The sequence below is a fragment of the Equus caballus genome, chromosome 6 (assembly GCF_041296265.1).
Source record: "Equus caballus isolate H_3958 breed thoroughbred chromosome 6, TB-T2T, whole genome shotgun sequence".
NCBI classification, from domain to species: domain Eukaryota; kingdom Metazoa; phylum Chordata; class Mammalia; order Perissodactyla; family Equidae; genus Equus; species Equus caballus.
Genome location: NC_091689.1, coordinates 9,695,534 through 9,717,443, shown reverse-complemented (window position 1 = coordinate 9,717,443; position 21,910 = coordinate 9,695,534). Strand labels below are relative to the sequence as shown.

Below are 21,910 nucleotides of genomic sequence, written 5' to 3'. Positions count from 1 at the left end.
CCCCAATTGACTGGTGGACCACAGAATTGTTTTGGGTCCCCAGGAATTAGCATCAATTCAGAGACATTGTCTGTTCATCCCCCATTTTCCGAGTATTTCCCTTTCTCCAGTATTTCCCTCCTCCCATCCCCTTTTCCATAGTCACCCTGGTAAATGGAAGTGTTAGGTGAGTATTTGAAAACAATAACATAAAATTGCCAGACTCTCGTCTCCTTCATTTTTCTTCACAGCACTCATCCCTACCTGAAGGTACATCGTTTATTTATTTGTTTCTTTGGTTACCTTTTATGTCCTATCTTCCTGATTAAAATATAAGCTCCATTATTTATCACTATATCGTTAACACTTAGAAAGATGCCTGCCCCTTAATCAGCACTTAGTAAATACTTGTTGAATGAACGAACATTCTGGAAGGCAGTTGGCAAAGTGTATCAAAAGCTTTGATAATGTCTAAAGCCTGTGGTCTAGAAATTTAACCTCTGGAAATTTATCCTTAAAAAACACTTAGATTTGAGTAAAATTTAGTGTTTAAAGAACTGTTCCTTTACAGCATAAAATTTGAGAAAAGGAAATAACTTAAACATACAGTTGGAAAGTATTCATTCATTCATTCATTCATTGAACAAACGCTCATGCGTGCCCAGTGAGTACCAGCATGGGGCCAGGTGCCACAGACACTATACTTAACAGGACTAATATGATTCCTCAAGGAGCCCAGAGAGATAGATGTCAAGAGACTACTGTACTTTTTATTTTTGTAAAGCAGCAAATAACTGCGTGGTAGCTCAGATCCTCCACTAATAATGGCAATAACAGCGAGGATCCTTTACATTTGCACAGCACTTCTAACTTTCAGAGTAATTCTCCAGCTATTCTATTCCTTCAAATTAGCTGATATTAAACTGCACTTGAGCTTCATTATTAGATCTTTTCCGAGAAGCGAGTTGAGAGATTGTTGGCCCTTATACGTTAATTACGGACATATAAGATGAATTAATCAAATTCCGCTGTATTTGCTATTAGGGTCAATTGTGTGGGAAAAAAAAGCCATTCTCTGCAGGATTTGGAGGAGGATGCAGGAGAGAGGATCATGCAAAAACAAAAGTTCCTAGAAGAATTTTAGTCTTAAATAAACCCTAAACCCACTATCTTGAGGAAACATTATTAACAGTCTACAGGAATACCACCATTTTGCAGAATGAAGTTAACCAGCAGAGGTAGATATACAAGGATGCTTCAGGGGCCCTCACTTGCATGGGTCCCATCCAAGGCTCTGGGAAGGACCCAACAAGGTATTCCGTGGCCACACATTTTTGTAAAATTGAGAAAAAAATATTTCCCACAATCAGTTTAGACTAGCATCTCTTTCAAACTTCTCTTCTTTCACAGTTTTCTTTTGTCAGGTTGCGCTAGAGTCCCCACAGACAGGGCTACCCATAGGATGTGCATGACCCCAGGCAAATAGTTTTGTGGGACCCCTGTCTATATAAGCAATTTTATTAAAAATATACTGTAAAATCCATGGGCCTATGTGAGATATAGTAGGACATTTAGAACAAGGACTGGAGAGAGCCAATATGTGGGCCCACAGCCACTGCTCAAGCCTGTGGGTTAACAATGGGCCATGAGGAGTTCAGAGCTCTGGACTCACCCTGCGTCAGATGAGAATGGGAGTCACCCAAAATCAGTCCGTTAGCACTATTCTGGTGGCCCCAAATCACAAGAGGCCATGAAAGACATGCCACGCTGCTAGTGAGTGCAACCGCCTCACCAGGCAGGCCACTCTAAATCTGAGTCCCATAGATCTGCAGGGCATCTGGTCAACCTCAAACACGAAGTAGAAGGTCCGAGAGAATCCCAAAGGTTAAAATGAAGATCAGAGACCACTCCAACCCAGTTCCAGTGTCGGGGTGCCCCATCCAGATGGCACTGCCAAATCCCAGCCAATCTCAGGAATCAGAGAGAAACTTAGACAATTTTGAGGAAGCCACTCCAGAGGGCATGAGCCCCTGAGGCACAGCATCCAGGGTGGGGCCTTGCTCACTGGGGTCTTAGGGCAATACTGGCCATAGGCATTTTTAATACGTAGTTAAGGGGATGTTGACTTAGAGAATACATTTAGTTAGGGTTTGTGAAATATATTTATTTGGTTTGCCATTATTTCCACGTGTAATTAAATTATTGCTTGCCATCCCAATGCAGAAATGGCGCCCAAGAATACCCCTAGTACCCACTGTGCCAACTCATCCAGCACCGTGATGCAACAGGGCCAGAGGACACTTGCACCAAAAGAACATGGGTAGTGGGTAGTGGCAAGAAACAACATTTGAAAGTAGGGAGCCAGAAAAATCTTGTCAATCTTAACAGCTCATGTATGAAAGGACTACGATACATTTTCCCAAGTTTCACAATAATCTTAATAATTTATATAAAATTACCAATAACAAGGTATGAGACCAAAGAAGCTTCTAAATCAATACCAAACATGCTTGGGGGCCGGCCCCGTGGCCAAGTGGTTAAGTTCGCCCACTCCACTTCAGGGGGCCCAGGTTTTCGCCAGTTTGGATCCTGGGCTTGGACATGGCACCGCTCATCAAGCCACGCTGAGGTGGCATCCCACATGCCACAACTAGAAGGACCCACAACTAGAATATACAACTATGTACTGGGGGGCTTTAGTAAGAAGAAGAAAAAAAGGAGGAAGATTGGCAACAAATGTTAGCTCAGGGCCAATCTTTAAAAAAATATATTACGAAACATGCTAAGGAAGGGATTGAATTATCTTTTTTTATATACAGAAAATCTTACAAACTCATTGTCACGTAATGAGATGACCAAAGATTATGCGACCAAAAATGTAGGAAGAAGCATCATGGAAGAATATTAGTCAGTCCACTAACAGGCCTATAATGTTTCTGGATTTTGTGATGTTTATAGCAGTCAATTTTTAAAATTTGTGACTCGCTTTGATTTCATTTCTCATTCTAAATAAACATTTATTTTCATACCTAATTTTGTATTCATTTTTTAAAGAAGGTCCTCAAAATTGTATAAGCTTCCAGACTCACAAAACCAGGATTTGTCTCTGTTGATAGAGCTGCATCTTACACGATTCAAAATAGTTGAGTTGTCAATGGAAATTTGTCATTGGCTATAAAAAAAAAAAAAGACATGTGGATTGATGAGTTTCTCTGGATGAGAATGAGTATTTACCTCCCAAAAGGAGCCATTCATGCTTAGAATCAAATAAATACATATATTCTTATCAAAGGAGACTTTCACCAGATATAAACATGCACACAAATAACGCCTACCCCTTTCGTTCTGACTGTTAGAAGACTGAATCATAGCGTGCCTGTTGAAGTTCCTGTTCATGAGAATTCATTTAATTCCTAAGCAAGGTTTACATTAATCTCATCTTTGTTTTCCTACCAGCTCCTCTTTTCATGAAATTCTCTTGGGAGAAGTTCCTAAAGCATTGAGGTCTGTTACGGCCAGCTGTGCAGGGCTGGGCTAAGGGCCAATGTATGTAAATATGTGGAAGGCCACTAGGTCAGCAGATCCTGGGCTGGGTTCTGCTCCAGCTGCCTCCTCTGAGAGGTGGTTCTACACTTCATCGCCGGGGAAACGGACTCCCACAGCCACATGTGCGCTATCTGACCCAAAACACAGCACAGTGGAATTTGAGCGCTGGCGTTTAGGGTGGTCATGTTCAATGAAGCAGATGGAAGAGCAGAGCAGAGTAGAACACCAGTGGGAGATATAAGAAAGCTGGAACACTTTAGAGCTAATCTTATATAATCTGATTTTAAAGCAGTTTCCATCGGACAAGGCAGGAGTAAGACAAGGTGCATCCTGTTACAGCCAATATGTAAAGAAAGAGTCACAATCAGTAACTTGATCTGGATTCAGCTTCCACAATTAGACATGCTCTTATTCTCTGAATTTGTGTTGGCCAGGGTAATTAATGTGAACTGAGTAAATACCAGAACAAGGTCGCAGTGGCTTAACAAAATAAACATTTATTTCTAACCTACGAAGTCTAGTATGAATGCTTGTGTGACTCTCCTCCAGATAGTGACTCAGGAACCCAAGCTGCTTCAATCATGGGCCTCTGCTGTCTTGTTGCCCTGGTGGCATACACTTGGCAGACGGGAGGGTTGAGAAAACGGAGGATCATACAGGACTTTCTTTTCTTTCTTTCTTTTCTTTTTAAGGAAGATTAGCCCTGAGCTAACATTTGCCACCAATCCTCCTCTTTTTGCTGAGGAAGACTGGCCCTGAGCTAACATCTGTGCCCAACTTCCTCTACTTTATATGTGGGACGCCTACCACAGCATGGCTTGACAAACAGTGTGTAGGTCCACACATGGGATCTGAACCAGCGAGCTCCAGACCACCAAAGCAGAACGTGCAAACTCAACCACTGTGCCACCGGGCCGGCCCCCAAGACTTTCTATATATGCCAGAACTGAAGGTAGTGTTCATCACTTCTGCCCTCATTGCACTGGCCGGATCACGTAGATTCATTTAGCTGAGGAACAGACTGGGAAATATCACTTAATTGTGTACAAAGAAACAAAAGGAAATAGGTTTGGTGCCACTAGTACTGTCACCATAAACCAGCTAAACTTTGAGTTTCCATGTCAGTTCTTCATACACCAAAAAACACGTCTGCAGCTGCGAGAACTTCTAACATCTCCATCTGTTGCTGGCAACCATTTATTTGATTTTATGCTTTAAACTAATATAGAAAGGTTAGAATTTGATTTGTATGACTCCTATTGTATTTAAGTATTGATCAAACATTTCTTTTCTCTTATCTGGTTCTTGGCTGATATTTACCACATGGATTGAAGCTGGTAGAGTAAACCTTTCAGTTTCAGAAATGTTCTCTCTTTTATCAATCCACCATCTCTTCCAGGCCTCCCAGTTAGCCATGGATATCCACTGGACCTGTCATATTTTCTTTCAGTTCACCTCCTTCTCATAGGAGTTTGGCAAAGAACTTGTGGTTAATTTGATAAACTAATTTGAACTGAGGAGTTAGGTTGGTTAAAAACGGCTTCAAATATTATCACCTCTCTGTTCCGATTTGCATGTTAACCAGCATCTTTCAATGCTTTCATCAACACTTTTTCATTTTGAGCATTTCCTCAATTATGTTTCAGTAAAGATCAGCCTCATAAGATGCTGGTGGGCGGTACATTGGTAAAATGCCCCTTTGGGCTAAGTTCAGGCCTCCTTACATGGCTGCATCCTACAGCTCTTCTTGGAGATTCATAACATACATCAGACTGTTAAAGGTTCTGGGGAATCCTATAACAAAGACTTCAGTTTTCTTTGTTTATTCCAGTTTTCCCCAACTTCTTTCACTATGGAATTTTTAAACTTTTTTTTGGTTATCGGTTTTTGGTTTTTGGCTTTATTGTCTTTTTTCTTTTTTTTTTTTTTTGCATAACTCATACACAAATCTTGAAATATTTCTAATGGAGGAAATTTAAAGCCCAACAGAGCACCAATGAGGGCAATACTTGAGGCAGGGGATTTGCTCATGGCCTCAGGCGCCATCCTCCCTCTGTTTCTGGGGCTGTCACTGGTTTCAGCTTCTCCTTCTATCCGTGGCCCAATCCCATGTGCATTTATTGAGCTCCTAATTCTGTGTTTTATGAGTCAAAATCAACGTACCCCCTGTGATAGATTAAAAAAATAAATATAAATCTAAACAATCAGTCCCCTCGTGGGAATTCCAATCTCTCTCTCATTTGAATTAAAGAAAATCCCCAGTCAGCATCACTGTTTTCTGTAGTGTATCTCACATCAAAAAAATTTAAATCAGATTTTAAATGTTCCCACTTTGGGCTTTGCACTTAAAGAGAAAAGAAGAACTTTGTCCTCTCAGAGGGAAGGACTTTTAGAAAAAAATAAACCAAATAAATCCAATAAGCCCCCTGCCGGTAGTCACCCCTTCTCAACCAGCTTTTACCCGCTGGGGAAAAAAAATAAACTTTCCTTTTGACTCTCCCTCGCTGACAGTCTCTTCTAACTGCATCACAAATTGAACTCTAAAATAAATAAATGGATAAAAGCAGCTGCTATGGGACGGGAAATGCAGAGACGTGCGAGTAGGACTTTTACGAGAAAGCATCAATCAATCTGAAATCATCCAAGTTGATGTTTTTGATGTGTCCCTAATATAAATGGGGAAGTAAGAGCTTTTCAGCAATAGACAGTGAGGGCCACATCAAAATGGAAACTCAAAGCTTTGTGTAGATGATTCACCCAAACTAGACAGTGAGAAGAAATTTAGGATAACCTTGACCAACTCTCCCATTTCCCTCTCCGGGTAAGAATCCACAAAAATCAACCATCAGGAGAGCAAAAGACAGCACCGACCTGGTCGTTGGAGTTACTGTAATGACCACAAGAGTCACCTAAGTGGCAGCTCCTTACCTGTAGGTACTTCTCATCCATCCAACAAGATGCCTGCAGCCAGACAAGATTTGAGCACAATGCTGAGTGCCCGTCCCGCATGCCTCTCTGTTCACTCAAGGTCTGCACGGACACCTCACCCCTCCAAACAGACTATAAACTCTTTGGTAGCTGGAGCCTTTCTTTACATTATTTTATATCCCTCGCAATGTTTAGAACAGTGCCTTAGACTTCACAGACATTCAATGGGGACAAGGTACAGATCATGGGTCACGAGTCATGACTTCCAGGTCCTTGTTATATTTTTATTAACCATATAACCTTAGGCAAGTCACAACTTCCCTAAGCCTCAGTTTCTTCACCTACATCGTTGGTATAATAAAAAAAAAAAAAAAAAATAGTGCTTCCACCACAGAGCTTCCATCACATTCTTTTTGTTAAAAGAAGGGGATGCAGGCCAGAGTAGAGGGTGGGCAGTGGACAGCAGGCATACAGGACTTCAGAACCCATCCTCCTTTCAACTCCAGCAACTCTGCCTTTATCTATTTTATATATTGAGATTACATGCAAAATTTTCTTTAAAGAAAGAATTGTAACGCTTAGAAATATTTCAAAAATATTATTGTGTGGGAATGTGCTTGAAACTGAGAAGTAGCGTAACTTATTTTTGTAGTACTGTTTATTGTTAGTGCCATCGAGTCAATTCTGACTCCTAGCGACCCTGTGGACAGCAGAGCGGAACCCCGCCTGGTCTTTTTGTGCCATCCTCTCCCCTTCTAGCGTGGTATCAGACAATGCTCCATTGCTGTTCGTAGGGTTCTCAAGGCCAATGTTTTCAGAAGTGGGTTACCAGGTCCTTCTTCCTAGTCTGTCTTAGTCTGGAAGCTCCACTGAAACCTGTCCACCATGGGTCACCATGCTGGTATTTGAAATCACAGTGGCAGAGCTTTCAGCATCACAGCACCATCCAACCACCACAGTATGACAAGCGACAGACGGGTGGTGTGGTTCCCTGACGGGGAAACAAACCACGACTGCAGTGGTGAGAGTGCTGAATCTCAACCACTAGACCACCAGGGCTGGCTAACAGGATTGTATTGAGGTATAATTTGCATAAAGGAAATGTATACATCTTAAGCATACACTCAGTGACTTTTTTATGTATGTATACACACGTATATATACCACCCAGATAAAGACAGTAAACATTTCCTTCACCCAGAAAGTTCTTTCATCCCACTCTGCATTCAATAGCCCCTGTTCCACACACACAGACCTGCCCCAGGCAGCCACTGATCTGATTTCTATCACCATAGGTTACTTTTCCCTTTTCTAGAGCTTCACATAAATGGAATCACACAGTATGTACTCTTTTGTATCTGGCTTCTTGCTCTCAACCTAGTATCTGTGAGACTCATCCATGTTGTTATGTATAATTGAAGTTAGTTTTTTCATTGCTGCGTAGGTTTCCATTGTATGAATATATCACAGTTTGTTATCCACTCACATGTTGGCAATCTATGGAGCTGTTTCCCGTTTGGAGCTATTCTCTTGAATAAATATTTATGAGTGGAATTGCTGGGTTATGGTGTAAATGCATGCTTAACTTTATAACAAACTGTCAATCAATTTCCCTGAGTGACTCTATCATTCTACATACCCATCAGCTAAGTATGAGAGTTTCAGTTGTTCGCTAGCATTTGGTGCTGTCAGTATTTTGAATATTAACAATTTTAGTCAATTCAAAATATCTCATTGTGGTTTTCATTTGCACTTGTTTAAGGTTAAACATTTTTTCCTATGAATATTCACCATTTCAATATGTTTTTTTGGAGTGTTTGTTCAAATTTTTGCCCATTTTTTTAAAAAATTGGGTGATTTGTCTTTATATCACTCATTTGTAAGGGCTCTTTAAACCCTTCTGTTAAGTGTATTTTGAATATTATCTCACTGCCTGTGGCTTTTCACTTTTTTAATAGTGTCTTTGAAGAGCTGAATGTTTTCAATGGTAATGAAGTCTCATTTAAAAAATCTTTGCCTATACAAGGTCTTAAGGATATTCTATTCTTTCTTCTAGAAGCTTTATAGATTTAGCTTTCATGTTTAGGGTTATCATGAAAGTGTATATTTTCATTTGTTAATTTCTTATTCGATCTTAAACAAGATGTTTGACATTGAGAAATGCCAGTTGTACAACTTGATTTAAGACTCAGAATCTTGCAATTGGATATCAATAAAGAATGTCTAAGCGTAATCTCGTTTTGTTTGTCCACCTAGGAAGTTGTAAACGAATTTGAAGAAGGACGCTTTTGACAGTAAAAAGGAGCACCCACCATAGTAATGCCAAGACAAGAGGCATAAACCAGGACTTTCTGGCAAACTTAGACATAATCATAAAGATTCAGGTCTCCTGACTCCAGGTTAAGGATCATCCTTGGATATTTTCCATTAACAGTGACTCAGTTAACAGAAGTCTAATTCTGTAGCATGCCTACATTTATTGCAACTACTAGAACAGTATTGAGGTGTCAAAAACAGTTGAATACTGAGCTCACCAAGCTTCTCTCGCAGGCCAGGGCCAAGGGGCATTAGACGTGGTTTAAAAATCAGGACTTGTAACTTTTAGATCCTTCAAGACTGACCATTGAGACTGAGCAAAGAATTTTCAACCCTGGTGTTCTGTAACTCCTTCTGGGAGCCCTTCTAAAAAGATATATTGTTACTGCTCCAGTTTGCATCACCATTTGGTTTAATTATTATTCGTAATTGGGAAATAATTAGATAAAACGATGATGTAAACCCCAGTGGAAATGGACGTCTCTTAAGAACTCTAATGTTTTCCATCACTTAAAAGGAAGGGAATATGACTTACAGGAGGAAAAAACTAATTAGAAAAGCAGACGCATCTTCTCCCTCTCCTCATATTTCAGGTTTGCTGGCAAGTGCTCAAAAATGATCAGAGAGTGGCCTATTTCTCAAGGACCCCAGGAGAACATGATAATTTAAATCATCATCTCAGGAAAGCGCCTTGAGCACTTGTCTCTGCCGTTTTATGATCTTTGGTGGGGAGAGAGGGTTTGGCTCTGCAGACGGGCATGGCCATGCAAAATATTGGCTGGAGGAAAACAGAGGTCACGCCCACACCCAAGCGAATCCGGGCAAGTTAGGATTCCTGCCAAAAGAAACACATTTGAGCAAAGTGAGGAGACAGAAATGTTTAAAACAATGCTGTCACCCAGCAAAATGAAAACAAGACTTTTATCCAGAGACACAAATCGGCTTTCAGAAAAGTTTGACAACACAAGGAGATGAGAGGGACTCAAGTGGATGTTCAGATGCGGGTCCAGCAACTTCAAAACCCTAAGTAAATCTCTCTGAAACTCTCTGTCCGGAATTAGATCATTTTATTTTAAAAGTTGAATTAGCAATAATACAAAAAAATTCAGTTGACTTCATCAGAAAAAAATTGTTTTTTAAAAGCCAATTTTATAAAAATGACATCTCATTGAAAGTCCTATTTAAATATCCCCACTTTGAAAATGTAAATGTTTATTAATAAATCATGATGTGGTTGTTTGAAGATGAAAAACAGAAAGGCTTGAAAATAAAGAATTAGGATTGCAAATATACTAAAATGCTCTTAATGCTTTTTCCCAGTTGGTCCTGTTAGATTTCCACCCCTTGATGATTATCAAAAAGTAAATCTGGCTCTCCAAGACTCGATTCCTGGCTATAAACCAGAAGATTTGTTAATGGTCTTAGACCAGCCTCTCTACAGCAGAAAGCTATAATATCAACTCATCCAGGCACAAATATTAACCCCAAATTAATGAGTTCTAGGAAGTTCACGCACAGCCTCATCCTGAATAGATGTCCTTTCTCCTTCACTTTCCCCTCGGCTGTTCACTTATGAAAACAGTGACTCCTCAGACGTGTTGCAAGGCTAACATGAACTCTTGGCTATTGGTTGCAGGATGCACTTGGAACTGGACATTCCAAATTGTTCAAAAATATATACTGAACTACCACTAAATAAAGGGCCCCTGTGCTTGGTAGTATGACATGTATATCCATGAGTATTGGGGATAAGATGAGAAACTGTGGGGAAAGGTTTTTCTGAGGAGGTGTGATTTTAGTCGAGCATTGGAGGATCAGGTAGGTGGTGAAGAAGAGAGGGAGCACCCTTGGCACTTACATGTGCACACAACCCACATGCACAAGGGTGTGAGAGGGAGTCTGATCAGAATGAGAAGCTAGTGCGATGGAGAATTGGGGGTGGGAATGCAGAAAGCCTGGGGGTCTAGACCGTGGGGTGTCTTATACCTCACACAGGGCATGATCTTTCATTAAATGGTGATGAGTCCTTGGAAAATCAAAGGACTGTCATGTTGTAATGAACACAGGTCCTGCCCTACAAAAGCACATACATCTCTGTCGGCTTTTAAAAAATAAAACAAAACAATGGTAGTGTGTTGGGAGAGGGGGAGACAAAAACCATATGATTATTGGGAGCTTTATGTGAATAGTAAAGGGTCAAACTGAAAGCACTGGACAAGATTTTCCAAATTTATTCAGGCTTCTGGATCAGACCAGGGGTCATTTTTAACAGGGTGAATGAATGTAAATCCTTGTCTCTACTTGACATCATCTAATTGACTTCTATAGTGGTCTCTATTTTGATTGATGTGACTTTTAAATGCGTGATCCATTTTTCTGCCCATCAGCAGTATACTGGAAAACTGACTCTGAAAAAAATACTCTGATTGATAGTGTTTGCCAATTTCAATGGTATAACTATTCCTATCTTGGCTGATTTCAAGCTTCCAACATGAGGGAGGTCACTGAAAGTAGACTTGGAAAGAGATGCACAAAATCTACTCTTGCAAAATCTACTCAAAGAGCCAGCCCTAGCACACTATTGCACCAACTTCTAATTTTTCTATGTAACGTATCTATTTTATATCCCATCTTCTTAGGTTCAGGCTCCTTGAGCATCCCAATTAACTTTCCTGTGTTACTATGAGACTTCCTGAGTTTCTCCCTCTCCTCACAGGAAATATCTACAAATCTGGCACCAAGAAGAACACATTGACTCATTCATGCTCTTTTCACATCTCTACTGGTCACAAGAAGGATGGGAAATGAAAGAATGAATCAATTTAAATCCATCTCCTCCTTCTAAAGTTACAAGTAAACATCCTTGCCCAGCTAAGGCTGAGTTAATATTATTAGGTTCAAAACAGAAAACAGTGTGTTGTGTTTTCGTAATACACCAGATGTGAAAAATTGACTCAAAAAGTCTCATTTAAGAAGTCTCTTTATTCATAAAAGTTCTATTTACAGTTTTGTATGTTTACGCTATTCAGTATACAATGTTTGGAAATAGTGCAGTATTTGGGGGTTTTTGTGCTCTTCAGTAATTCTCTTATAATTAGTGTCATGGATTCTTTCAAAATCAAGAGAAAAAATATTTTAAGAGTGTTTTTGTTCTTTCTTTGTTGAAACATGGTGTAATGTTTATCATCACAATTTTGATTGCTATTGCACCACCTCATGCGATGTATTTTTTACTTAGTGAGCTATTATTTGGCTTACGCTCATGATTTGTGCATTAATACCATTCAAGGTTATGTAATAACAATCAGAAATTATGATAATAAACATTGAATCACATTTCAACAAAATATGATAAACTCATGTGAGGTTTTTTTTTAAGTTTTTTATTAACAAAGCATCTTATGCTTCAATGACACTTTAATTACCAAGAAATTACCCAAGAAAATATGTAATTATGTCTAGTAATTGACAGTGAGGCTATATGTAACATAAAGAAGTTTATGTTAAAATAATTCCTAAAATGTGAGCTTTTTCCCCAGATGTGGCTTAATTGATTGTATTTTGTTTTTCAAATAAAAATACCATCACTAAAGTCCATAAGTAATTCCAGTTCAACTGAGGACTGCTCTAGTGATCTCAAAAACAATTTTTGATAGTGATCAGTATTAATGAAATTATCTTGATAAATTTAGGGTAATTACTTTGATTTTTCAGTTTACCCCAGTGTACTATAACATTATTTTTCCCAGAAAGGCTTTGCCAGTCATTCCACAACCTCATGTATGTTCCAAAGAAGCATATTCCCTAAGTGACTGTCAAAAGATCAAAATCTTTTGCTTATATATGAACACTCGTTAAAAGAAAAAGGAAAAGCTTCTCTCTCAAAACCCAAAGCCACTCTTGGGAGAAAATCATTGTGATCCCGTCTAGCTTTAAAATTTCAATATTTTAGGATTCTATAAAAATCTACTCATAACTTAGACACATTCTTTAAACAAAAAAACTAATAGTTCAAATGTGTCCATCTCTCGGCTTCCTGGTTTTTCACCTGACATTTTGGTTTAGTGAAAGCCTTAACTCAAGAACTCCTTCCACAAACCTCGGCTTTTTTATTATTTTCCCAGTGTTCCTTTCCTTCTCTTAGTCAGGACAAAACATCTACCAGACAAGCTTTTGTCCTCACCCACTCTCCCTTTTGAAACTTACCAACACGGTGAATTTTTTTAACCAACAGCAATATACAACCATGACCCACACAATGACATAGTATCAATATAGTTTAATTTGAACAAAATCAATACAGATTTCCAAACAATAGGGAGGAACTGAATTTTTTTTTTTAAGCCTCACATTGCAGAACACAGACATCTTCTTGTATGTTTCTATTCTCTTTGTAAAAATCACCTTCAGGGTCATTCTCCTACTGAAAATGTAGGAGACTTCACACAAGTCTAAAACCACAGTAATAAAAGTCTGACATTTCTGCTATGTGATCTCTAGGAGGATGAGCATGGAAGACTTTTTTGAGGACTCTGGGCACCTAAATAAGGGTGAAGCCACTTGAAGGGATGGGGGAAGGAGCAGAGTAAAGTAAGCAATGTGTCCTTGGTCCCATCAATCAAGAGCCGCTCTGAATTTATCTGTTAAATATAGTGGGTTTTCTAGTTGGTTTTAATTTGAAGAAAATCTGCATTTTCTCTCAATTTATAGGTTGGAAAATGGTGTTTTTGCGAGTACAACCAATTTGCCCTAAGTCAAACACCTGCTCAACGGCAGTGCCAGGTCATCCTAGAGTACAGCACAAATGCCTCTCAGTCCAGTGCTCCTTTTTCCAGAAGATGCCTCTATCTGGAGACAGAAAAATGCTCCAGGCTTTTGATAAATAGTCTATGGACTGCTTTTTAGAGTTATCCCCATGTTTCTTCAGGGAGATAAACTCTGCCAGGGAGAAGTCGAAGGCAACAAGCATCACTGAACAAAAATATTGGCCCTGAACCAGGACTCAGCTTAATGGAACATCCCGGAGCATGTAATATAATCTTCTCTCTCCATCCAGGCTCCAGGTAATTAGCCAGCCATGTCCTTGGGAGACTGTTCCTCCGCATATGTGATGTCTAGACACAGAGTAGGGCTTACTGCTGGCTAGGTAGTCCCTCACTGTTCATTGCTGGAAGCATCAGCACCACCTCTTCCACACAGTGGGTTTAACAAGGACAACAGCAATGCCTCATGCCTTCAGTTTACCCTCTGGTCCAATCTTCTCCTATAGATGCTGGGTGGCCCCTTTCTTCCTACCCCATTTGCTGCAGAATTCATCTTCTCCTACCCTTGCTGATGGAGAATGTTTTTTCAAAGGAATGGAAAGCCTGAAAGCACAAATGCTTTCGGAATAATTTTCCCTATGTTTGTTTTCTACTTGTCTAGGTAAATTTTCAGTTTGACAGCAAGAAAGAGCTTTCTATTTTTTTATGAGCTAGAGAGGGTCTCATCGCTCAACAAATCCCATGAGCTTTTACATTCTCTGCACCGTGTCCTTCTTCTGACCTCAAACTTTCTTTCTGCCTGGAAAGAAAGCTTTTCAGGAGAATTCACAAAGCCCTCCAAGCTGAGTTTGACAATGAGACAAGCAATGAACAGGGAAGATTATCATCAGAGGAAACTGTAACTTCCTCATCAGAAATCATGTGTTTAACATAAAACCGAGGAGTCTACTGCACGCTAACAGACTTGTTCCCTTACCTCCAGCAGATTATAATTTCTAAGGAACATAGAATAAGAGTGGCACTTACAGAACTTACAGAACTTTATTTCTCTTTGCATTAGACATACCCTCCCCCCATTTCTGGCGTGGAAAGATCCTCAACTGCTGTTAGCCCAACATCATGGAGAGCCTGTTCGCTGGAGCAGAAACTCTGGACCCCTTCCGCTACATCTGGTTGGAATTCCGCTTAAGACAGCCTAAAAGGAGCAGAAGAGAAAGAGGGTGAAGACCAAGACCAACGACAAGGGGGAGAAAACCAAGGTGTCCTGAGCACCCAGTGGCTGGCAAGCTTCTCCTGAGTCCTTGATGGAGTGTCGGGCTCTGTCCTCTGGTAACTCACTAAGTGACCACAGGTGAGGTGCTTAACTCACCAAGCGCCATTTCCTCATCTTTAAAATAGGACCAAAAACCACACCTCCGTGCGTGGAATTGCTGAGACGTTTAAGCAAGATACTGAACATCAAATGATGGGCCCAGTGCTGGCCCAAGCTTGGTATTCAGTAAATGCCACTGATTAATATTGTGTCCTTTAATCCTCTTAACAATTCTGTGGCGGAAGGGTTATTCCATTTCACAGATGAGCAAAATGAGGCATAGATTCTACAGGAGCTTGTCCAAGACCGTATAAGCTTTGTTATTCATGGCCCCCCATCTCCCTGGTAGATAGCAGCCTCTACACAGAATTTCAGAAGCCTGTGATTTTTTGATATATGAGCAAAGAAGTAATGTAGTTACCCCTATATCTACCCCTGGGTTGTGGGGTCTAACTTTACCCTTGGCAGGTGGGGACAGCTCAGCCCAGGCAGCAAAGAGAAACTAATCTTGATAAGTAGACCATCAAGTCTTTCCCCAAACCACCAACAGTGGGCTTTCCCACCCCAGGGCTTGGTGGAGAAAATGCCCTCCTGTGCCTGTGAGATTCCAAAACCCCCGATAAAGGGAGTCACCTGGCTGTAATTGTTTCTTGTTTAATTTTACATCCAGTGTGAATAGAGTCAAGGTCCGGGCCAGCGTACTTCAAATACCCAAGTTATTGTTTCACATATTGTGGTTCAGTTACTTTGGCATAGCAAGGATAGGCTGCAATATTTAAGTCCTGGGCTCATTGTAAACAAAGGAAATCCATCAAAAGTGGAATATCTCATAAGAAATCCTTTCCAGGCTTTCATTATTGACTACAAAGGATAAAAATCTTTTAGCTCACTGATGGCTTGCTGTCCTGTACACATTTACAGTGAGGTGACTATTTTGTTCAGTTGAAGGCTTATATATCCTCAGAAGCACACCCATTGAAATAGTGGTTGTTAAATATGTGTGGGGATCTCTGAGGCCCTTGAGTGTCACTTGGCTTAGCGTCCAGCCCCAACACAGTGCCAGAGAGAGGAGATGTTGTTAAAATGTCACTTCCAGACATCTGAGTTCCTGGCTACTGAATGGATATTTTGTCAAGCAACTGCTTCCATTTTAAAAGCTCTGAGTTAGGAGGCCAGAGACTTTGCTCCCTTCTGGTTTTACAAACTCAGCATGGAGCCTTGGGTTCATGGCCTAACCTCTCTGTGCCTCTTTTTAGCCATCTGTAAAGTGGCACTAGTAACAGTCCTTCTCATCTCTCAGGGCTTGTATTTGTCAGGGTTCTCCAGCAAAACAAAACTAGTAGGATAAGGAGTAAGAGAAAGAGAGAGGAAGAGATTTAGTTTAAGGAATTGGCTCACACAACTGGGGGAATTGGCATGTCTGAAATCCATGGGGCAGGCCAGCAGTCTGAAAATTCAAGTAAGAGTTGACATTGCAGTCTTGAGTTCAAATTGCTCAGGGCCACAGACTGGAAACTCAGGAAGGGTTTCTACGTTGCAGTCTTAAGGCAGAATTACTTCTTCAGAAATCCTCAGTCCAATTTGCTCTTGAGGCCTTCCACTGATTGGATGAGACCCACCCGGATTATGGAGAGTAATCTGCTTCACTTAAAGTCAACTGATTATAAATTACTCACATCCACAAATACCTTCACAGCAGCATCTAGACTAGTGTTTGATCAAACAACTGGGCTCGATAACCTAGCCTAGTGGACACATGAAAATAACCATCACAGGGCTACGAAGTTCACATCAACTGGGGTCACACATGGGAAAGAAATGTCAAAGATAGGAAGAACTGCACAAATATTCGTTTTTTCATAAACATTGAACCCCTGTGTCACGTGAGGCTTTGAGGAACGTGGAGACGAATAAAGCCCTCGATTTGTCCACCATCTACTTAAGATGCCAAGATTAATGCATAGGGAGTGAAATGCTGCCAGGAACAGTGTGAAAACAGAGGAGCCTGGGGTTAGAGAGGCTGCTAAGGAGCCTGTTTTATTTTTATTTTCTTAAAGCCCCGGTACATAGTCGTATATCCTAGTTGTAAGTCATTCCAGTTCTTCTCTGTGGGAGGCCACCACGGCATGACTTGATGAGTGGTGCTAGGCCCGCACCCGGGATCTGAATAGGCGAACCCTGGGCTGCCAAAGCAGAGGGCAGGGACTGAAACACTGGACCACTGGGTCGGCCATTAAGGAGCCTTTTTGAAAGAAACTCCTTCCCCAGAAAGGCCTTTCCTGTCACTTACCCCACCCTCGCCCAAACTGTGTCCCCTCTGTTGCTCTTTCTCATGACACTTTACTCTTGTTTTTCTTTGTAACATGTTGCAAAACATGATTATTCATTTATTAGACATTGTATGTCTCACTGCTTAATAGTGTTCTCACCCAAATTGAAATTCCATGAGAGCAAAGAGGTCCCATTTGGGGTTGTCACCATTAGCTCCCCCAACATTGAATGCAGTGCTTACCATGTGATGGGTGTGCAAATTATAGGCTGCGAATGCTTGGATGAATGAATACACAGGTCACCAAGTTTTCTCTACGGTAACAACATTTTACCAACTCTTAGCTATGAAAAAATCCAAACTACAGAAAACTTGAAAATTCTACCATAAACAACCAGATAAGCATGATCTAAATTCGATCGTTAATATTTTTGCCATTTTTTGCAAGCTCTCTCTCTTATTCTCTTTCTCTCTCTCATTTCTTTATCTCTCTAGTTTTATTGCTAAATCATTTGAAAGTCAGCGGTTGATGTCGTGACGCTTTGTTGCTTAAATATTTCAGCACACATCTCCTAAAAATAAAGTAGACGTCATATGTAACTGCAATATCATTAGCCAGCCTAAAAAAACTAGCAATAATGTCCTACTCTCCTCCAATATCTAGACCATATTCAAGTTTCCGCAAATGACATTTAAGCTCTTTTATTTTTGTTAACCAGTATCTAATCAAGATTCTGGAGACACTTTCTAACACATGTACATATGCACACACACACACACCTTAAAATAATTTTTTTTGCACTGAGGTCTTAAAGAACCCATTCAACAGTCTTATAGAATGTTCTATGCTCTGGATATGTCTGTTTGTTTCCTTATGGTGTCATTTAACCTGTTCCTCCAGCTCCCGTATATCCTGAAAACTAGAAATAGGATTAAAAGCTTGATTAGATTCATGTTAAACACATTTTCTGAGAATAATTGATGGGCGACGTTTCTTACTGTATAGCCCATCCTCTCAGGAAGCACACCATTTGGGGTGCCAAGATTAACCTCATGAACCAGATGGTGACCACCTGATCTGTTATATATTCGTGCATTTTCCCCTTTGTTTGAGCAGGAGCTCATTAAAGCAAATTTTTGAAAACTTATTGATAATTAAAATCCAAGTTGAATTTCCTTTCCTGGGACTTGACACTATTCAAAAAGCTAATTTATTTGTAGAATTTCTTTATCCTTTTTCTTTTGTGGGGTGATGACTGTATGGGGGTGGTCTTCAGTTACCTTTGTACAAAATGTTGCTTAGCTTAAACTCAAGTCTTCATGAATTTTAAAATAAAAGCACTCCCTCCATATATTTTAAAAGACAGCATTTTGTACAAACCTTTGACTGTAGCATTTTTCACTCAGCATTAATTACATATATCAAATTTTCATCCTTCCTGTAAACTGATATTATTTATTAAACTCCCAAGAAAAGACGTAATTAATCTTTATGATTCATTGTTTCTCCTGCAAAGAACTAACCCATACATAGAGTTGAATGTTTTTTTCCCTACTGGGCCTGTATAATTGGGTTAAATCAGTGCTGTTCAAATCAGAGTACCGCTGGGGGTGTGCGGCTGTGTGCTGGGGGTACTCAACAAACACGAAGCCTCTTTCTGAAGCATTGTTTTCCTCAGTGGTTAGTAATTTAAAACATTTTTATATCCCAAAATAAACCCATATATTTTACAGGATAAAACGCAAAATTCACGTGCATTTAAAAATAGAACATAAAGCCACTTTATTTAAGCCACAAGTCAGTACTGTCTACACTCCCTTTACTCCCCACGGTCTCCCCACACAACCCCAACCCACAGATCATCACTCGCCTTTCCTCTTTGAAGTCCTGGGTTAATTAAAGCACCTGGCTACATTGTCAGCAAAAATTTAAACCAACAAAAGCAAACTTTTCCTGAAAAACTTACCTAAGATTTCTAATAGCCAATCTCTCCAACCAAACTCATCCTCTCTCAGGTATACATAAGTGTGGGAACGGGACATTGGGTTCACGGGACCCCACCCACTTTTAATGACACAACTCAGTAAATGTTCCTTACCTTCCCGGTCTTCCACGCTCAGGCAGGGCCCTTCTCATGCTCAGTGTCTGCCTCCTCCTCTCTCCTACACCCCATCTTTTCCTTAACAAACATTTATGAAGGGCTTACCTTGAGCCAGGCACCTTTGCAAGCACTTGATTAGTGATAATTCATTTCACATCAACTTTAGAAAGGAGGTACCAACATTAGCACCACGTAACAGAAGAGGACAGTTAAGCATGAAGAGGTGACTTGCCGGACACAGCTAGGGACCATTGGAGCCCAGATTTTAAATCAGGCAGCCCTGCATTTTAACAATAGCACCTAGCATAATATCCTCAAGGTCCATCCATATTGTTTCAAATGGCACGGTTTCATCTTTTTTATGGCTGAGTAGTATTTCTTTTCATATATATACACACACACACACACACACCCCACATCTTCATTCATTCTTTGAAATATAAGACTAAACAAAAAAAGCACCTAGCCCAGGGCTTTGCACTTAAGATCTCAAATAATGTGTTTGACAATTTTGCTGATATAGAAAGAAAATTTAGAGTCATCTTTGACCCCTCCTTGGGCCTCATATTCAAGTCCACTGAGACCTTGAATAGTTCTCTTCCCTTCGTTACATTCCCATTGCCATGCTCCTGGTCAGGTCTACGTCCTTTCTCATCTGGACAGTGTCAGAATTGCTTATCTCGTATTTTTGGTGTTTACTTCTCCCCCTCCTCCAATCCATCTTTCATGCTATGGCAGAATCATCCTGCAAAGCACAACTCTGGCTGTCCCGATCTCTTCCACACAAACTTCCAATAGCTCCTCTTTCCTTACAAAATAAAATCAACAGTCTGCTAACGGCATTCAAGATGCCCGCCTATCTTTCCAGGTTTACGTCCTCCACACCACACATCTTACCCTGTGCTCAGACTAGATTAGTAATTCTCAAATGTTTGGTCTCAGGATGCTTTTATACATGTAAGAACTATTGAGATCCCCCAAATTCTTGCTTCTCCTCACAAAACACTATGTTCTCAACACCCTTCACTGTGCTATTTTGAGAAACAGCCAACACATCCTCCTCAGAGTTAGTGGTTGAATGGGTTATATCTATCAGTATTTACGATATTAGAAATTAAACAGCAATTTTTTAATATTTAAGCATTAACTAATTAATTTTAAAATAATAATAAATCGGTTATATGTTAATATAAATAACATACGTTACTTAAAAAACTGTATTTTCTCATATCTGCTTTTGCATCCAATCTCTTGAAATATCACACATCATGTAGGCTCCAGAAAACTCAACTGTATGCCCCTGAGAGAATGAAAGCGAAAAAGGCAAATAATATTTTAGTATTATCACGAAAAGAGTTTTGACCTCACAGGCCCCCTAAAAGATTGTGGGAACCACACTTTGAGAACCACCTCTTTAGGTAAATTACAACTTGCTTTTATACCAGTTCACCTTAGCCTTGTGAGATTTCTTCTCTTTAGAATGCTCTCCCCCCGTTAATTTCTTCTTATTAAAACTCAACCCAGGGGGCTGGCCCTGTGGCGTAGTGGTTAGGTTCAGCAGACTCCACTTCAGCAGCACGGGTTCGTGGGTTCGGATCCTGGGCACGGACCCACACCACTCTTCAGCCATGCTATGGCAGAGACCAATATAGAAAATAGAGGAAGACTGGCACAGATGTTATCTCAGGGCTAATCGTCCTCAGCAAAATAAAACAAAAAACAAACAAAAAAACCTCAACCCATTCACCAGTGTTCAAAGTGTCAATTTTTTACAGCCTTCCTCCATTTCTAGTAAGAATTCCCTCCTCTTTTGTGCCTCTGTAGTTCTTTGATTGTACCTTGACTCATACTTAAAACACTCAATCACTTAGAGAACAATTTTTGAGTGTCCATTATGTTCTACATGTGGACTGTGTCTACCCTTTCTCAACTCCCCCTACATTAAGATTTACCTTCAGCTCCGTCTTCCTCAAGCTGACAACCACAGCACACCATCGGTGTTAGAATTTTAGGCACACTGGTATAGTGATAAGGAGATTTTTTTTTAGACTCAGAGGACCTTTCCACAGCTCTCAAATTAACACCACATAAACCATCTGATTCTGCCATTATTTAAGATCTCCACTATACTTAACTAAATAGGTCCAATTCTCTTTAGTAAGCAGAAAATTAAGAGCAATTCATCTGATAAATGTTTATAAGCATAAATTGAACCACTCCTTGCCCAATACACCATGAATATTCAATTTGACAAATATGGATTCCAGCAGTTGTTGAAGAGTTTGAATCCCAGATGAGCGGGATGGCTCTCTAGTGTCATGTTTCTATAACGCTAAGCCTCAAATGAGCAGTAAGGATTTGAGTAAGGAGATGCCAGCCTAGGACCTCTCTCTGTACTAATGATGTGTATAACTTTAGGCGTGACACTGGATATTTCTGGAATTCAGTTTCTTCCACTAGACTAGACTCCCCTTGAAACCAGAAACCATGTCTTCTTAATTTCTGCCCCTGCAGTGTCTGGCACAGAGTAAGTGCTTCATAATTTTTTGCTGAATAAATGGCTCCATGGTGAAGAATTAGCTTAGATAAACCCCATAGTCTTTCTCAGTTAAAAGAGCATCTAGCACAGGGCCTGCACATCATAACCACTCATTAAATATTTGGTATACACACGAATAAACAACTGATTCCACTA

At 40.1% G+C, this 21,910-nt stretch overlaps 1 long non-coding RNA gene across 2 annotated transcripts in view; it reads right to left on the bottom strand.

The window, feature by feature from the left end:
* Positions 1-11,731: 11,731 nt before the first annotated feature.
* LOC138924565 (uncharacterized) overlaps positions 11,732-21,910 on the bottom strand; it is a 38,720-nt gene continuing 28,541 nt past the window's right edge. For both annotated transcript variants that reach the window (XR_011439513.1, XR_011439512.1), the window contains one exon: positions 11,732-14,727. This is a non-coding gene — a long non-coding RNA (uncharacterized lncRNA). The remainder of the gene's footprint in view (positions 14,728-21,910) is intronic.